Raw genomic sequence first — 4913 nt, 5'->3', positions numbered from 1 at the left:
TCATATTTTGGACAAATAAATGGTTATCTATATTAATGTTACCAGCCAAAGTTATTTTTGTCCCAATGGCTGCCAATTCATATCTTAATCATCCCGAATGAGTGAAAAACAAGCAATTTTTTAATAGTAATTATTTTTAAAGCAAAAGCAGAACTTAAACACTTTTTCGAAAAAAAAATCAATTGAATTGACGTTCTTTGCCAAAAAAATTTTCGTTTAATTATATTTTAGTTTTGTCTTTATTAGTTGCTCTCAAGTTTAGCAATTAGCTTAGTCCTGTAGTTTTTATGCGAATTTTTCGCTTGACCGATTTTTTGGCTGGCCGTTTGATTTTCAGTCCTCAAATGGTGGATAAACAGATACCGCTCGGAGGGCATTAAGTGGCTGAACAGCTCTCTTAGAGTCTTACACTACACTAGTCTCAAAGTGTGTGATTCGCCAAAAGCGCTCCCAAGTTTACCAATTAGGTTTGTCCTGTGGTTCCTATGCGACTTCTCACTTGAACGATTATTTGTCTGACCCATTTGATTTTTCGTCCTCAAAAGCGGAATAAACAGGTATCGCTCGGAGGGCATTAGGTGGCCGAGCAACTCTTTTGGAGCCTTACAATAAAATAGTCTCAATATATATGAACAGCCGAAAGTGTTTTAAGGACACAACTGTAAGTTGTGAGTGCGATTGTTAGTTTTGAGAGGTCGGCCCTTTATTGACTCCTCTAGACACCCAGCTCTACTCCTAAACCCAACCCCAACAACCTAACCCCCGCCACATTCCTCCAACATAGCGATTTGGATGCTCTTCTCGACCAGATCTCCCAAAATCCTCGCCCCCATCGCCTGACTCCCGACTCCTCGCACGCCCCCCAACCAATAGTCACTCCTCCCCAATCTCTCTTTAATTACTACTGCAAATACGTTGTCTTGATAGCAAATAAAGCAAATACGTTGTCTTGATAGCAAATACAGCAAATACGTTGTCTTGATTTTGTTGACTCGTTAAAACATGGAATTTCTCAATAATGAACACCTAAAAAAATTATTGTTAGGGTAAAAAAATTTTTACAGTTCGGAAATTTCGAAGACAGATCTAAGTACTGAATCAACATGGTGATTTGGTTGTTTTTGATAAAAAAGAACCAAAAAATTGCACATGTCATTGAAAGAAGCAACATCCAATCCAAATTCAATTCTAGCACGCAGATTTTCAGAACTGATCCTCAGGAAAAAAAATCGGGCATGCATGGTCAGTTTTCAATTTTTGGTTTGATTTTCTGAACCAAAAAGCACTTTAATTTTTGATAAGAAATTTCACCGTTAGTTTATTTTCTTCTGTAATTTATCATTTTCTTAAACTATGAATGATTCATTTCTTGAATATTTTTACTGTGATCCATTGCTTTTTATCTTAGTTTGTTGACGTTTGCCTTAACCTAGGCTGATACTTTCAAGTCTTAAACAATTTTTTGAAAAAAATTACTTGAAGTGACATTCCTTGCCAAAAACTGTGGTAATTTTTTTTAAATTAAATTTTGAATCGGTCTTTATTAGTTGTTCTCAAGTTTAGCAACTATGTTAGTCCTGTGGTTTTTATGCAATTAATTTGTTTGGCAGATTTTTTGTCTGACCCGCTTGATTTTTCGTCCTCAAATGCGGGAGGTGAATTTTAAGCCCTTAGTGCAGTTGTTAGTCAAAATAGGTTGGCCCCTCATTCACTCCCCTAGACACCCAGCTTTACTAACACCCCATCCTCCACACCCTAACCCCCGCCACCCTCCTCCAAAATGGCCATTTGGATACCCTTCTTGTCAAGCTCTCCCACAACCTTCGATCCCATTGCTTGACCCCCGACTCTTCTAACGCCCCCACCCAATAGTCACTCCTCCCCAATCTCTTGTTGGCTACTAATGAAGCCAATCGCTCGCCCTTTGTTAGAGAGCATTTTTCTCGATAATAGTCGTTTGTGTTTTCTTCCTTTGAAAGAAGTATTAAAGCTATGTGAAGAGATCTTAAAAAATTGGTATGAATTTTTTTGTATAGTATTTCAATTTGGATCGAAAAAAATTCTGACAATTACAAATAAGCTGTCTTGCGTTTGTCGACACTTTAAAACATCGAATTTCTCAATAATGGAAAACTAACAAAATTATGTGGTGATTTGGTTGTTTTGGATGAAAATGAGCCAAAAAAATGCGCTTATCATTGAAAAGAGCAACATCCGAAACCAAGCACGCAGACTTATAGAAAAGAATGTCAGGTAAAAATTGTGCTTGCTTGGTCAGTTTTCCTTCAATTGGATCGATTTCCGGATTTTTCTGAAACAAAAAAAGCACTTCAATTTTTGATGAAACTTTTCGACGTTACTTTAATTTCTTTTGTAATTATATATTTTCTCAACTAAGAATGATTCATTTCTTGATTATTTTGTTACTCTGATCCATTCATTGCTTCTTTATCTTGGTTTGTTAATGTTGATGCTGATAATTTCATGTCATTGTTGGAAGTTAATTTCTATTACAGCATGAAATTTTAACTGTCTTCTAAGTTTCAACATTTTTTCACAATGTTTTGGTTATTTTGGCAAAAAATCTGAGGTACAATTGGTTCCTTGGGCATATGTTTAAATTAGCGACCTTACGTTGCGAGCGTCTAACGGTATCAAATTTCTAGCATATTTTTTTTTAAACTTTTGTTACCAGATTTCTCTTTTCCTATTTCAATACATTGTACTTGTGAAACGTACTTACAAACTTTGGGGATTAAATGCGAATGGAATTTGAAAAGTGGAATCTGTTTTTGCCGCAAAATACTTTTGTGGAATTGCATTCCGCAAGATTGCCGATTGAGATGTCTTTTAATTGCAGTATAATCTTTCATTCTAGTAATCAAGGTTGATAAAGTCTCTCAGTCTCATCTGCCGCTACACTTTTCTTCACTTCCGTATTGCCAGAGTTCAACAAGTATCAAGGTTTTGTTAAATGGCGAACGCAACTACCGAGCACATATTTTGGAATGAATTTCAATTTCGACTATATAATTCCTTTGTGAAAACTACTGTAACAGATTTAAGCGCTTTCCACATTGGGCGTTAAAAAACGGGAAGAAGTGCTAGCCAATACATTTGTAGCAATTTGTTTTTTAGTACCAGCAGACACGCGTAATGAAGAGAAAACTGATATTGTTTTTGGAAGTTAACCGAGTTGCGGTTAAGAAAACCCGGGAGACAAAGAATGCAGCAATTCGAAGAAAAATCTTTTTTAATGCTTGAATTACACACGGAGATTATCGGTAATCAAAAGACTGCGCACTGAGTTCCCAAATTTGTTGTTCCTTATTTTGCAAAAGGAAACGGATAAATCCCAGACTTAATTGCTTTAAACAAGATGTTTTTTTTACATGAAAATCTGCTATATAGGAACACACAAACTGCAATTGGGACGTAAAAACACTGGGGGAGAAACAGAATAGATCCGTTGAAAGACTTGAGAAACGTATTTCTTCCTAAAATAAATCAATTATTGCTTTGGGTTATAAAGCTATACCGTTTCGCTAAACAAATGAGTTTCGATAGTCAGTTTCAACAGGGGTTATAAGTAGAAGTGAGCCCAGTTTCAACAGGGGCAAAAGCAGAAGTGACCTCGGTAGCCGTAAAATTAGTGCAAAGCTTTTCAATTTCTTAATTTTGAAACAATGAATTGTGGCAATTCTAATCTTAGAAAATAGGCAGAAAATGAGGAAACATACCGCTTGAAAACTCGGGTCTTTCCATTAACACCCCCCCCCCCCGGTTAGTGGTCAGATATCCTGTAGCCCCCCCCCCCCCCAATCACGGTAAACATATCATAATGCGGGGGGTATAATTTTGTGGGGGTATAATGAGAAAGACCCGAATACCCAGGTTGAGGTACCAGACGGAAATGACGTCTGATCATACCCAAGTCCAATGCACACGGTGTGTTTCCAGACCAACATTACACGGAATGGGATACGGTTCGAGCACACAATAGTACGATCAGAGGTCTCTTCAATCTGGGGATGGTCTGATCAGAGGTCACTTCCGGATGGCTATGGTCTGATCAGAGGTCATTTCCATCTGGGTTGGTCTGATCAGAGGCGGGTTCAAGCGCACATGGTATAAGAAGCAAATTTTTTCTCAACAGCTGGGTTTTATTTTCATTAGCAATACTTTTAGAAATGTTTTTTTTTGAACAAATTTAATACTAAAAACATCAATTTTCATGAAATGTATATATTATAGAAAAGTTTAGGAGATTCATTCATAGTGAAAACCATTCGCTGATCAGACTATTTCGAGAGCAATTGAGTCTGATCAGAACCGGTTTCGAGCGCACTTCAGTCTGATCATAAATGGCTGCAAGCGCAACTGGGTCTGACCATAAATGCTTCGAGCGCAAGACAATGCTTGATTTCGGTCTGATCAGATTTAATTTCCATCTTGCAATGTCTGATCAGAGTTTACTTTCAACTGGCACGGTCTGATCAGAGGTCACTTCCGGATGGCACCTCAAACTGGGTACTATGAAAACATTACCGAAATTTACAAAGGCATGTACAATGTTTAAGGCAGAAAACAGGCTAAGGAAAAGACTTTCTCTCGCCATGATTTGATAAAAGCACAAACATTTTGTGATTTGACTTGAAGAAAAATCGAAGCGGAGTCACATAACCTATACGTCCTTGATAAGAGTCTTTCCCATTATAGCCCCCCCCCCCCCCAGCTTAGTGGTCAGATAACCTAGAGCCCCCCCCATAGTTTTTATACTATAATGGGGGGCTATAATTTCATGGGGGGGGGGGGGCTATAATGGGATAGACCCCTTGAGAATAACAAGATGATCAATTGCACTTCTATAAGTGTGTTAGCAAATTATTCAGCTCATGTTTTATTCAACGTGC

The sequence above is a fragment of the Convolutriloba macropyga genome, chromosome 5, assembly GCF_964194025.1.
Source record: "Convolutriloba macropyga chromosome 5, txConMacr16.3, whole genome shotgun sequence".
In the NCBI taxonomy this organism is placed as follows: domain Eukaryota; kingdom Metazoa; phylum Xenacoelomorpha; order Acoela; family Convolutidae; genus Convolutriloba; species Convolutriloba macropyga.
Note: the sequence above shows the minus strand (reverse complement) of the source record.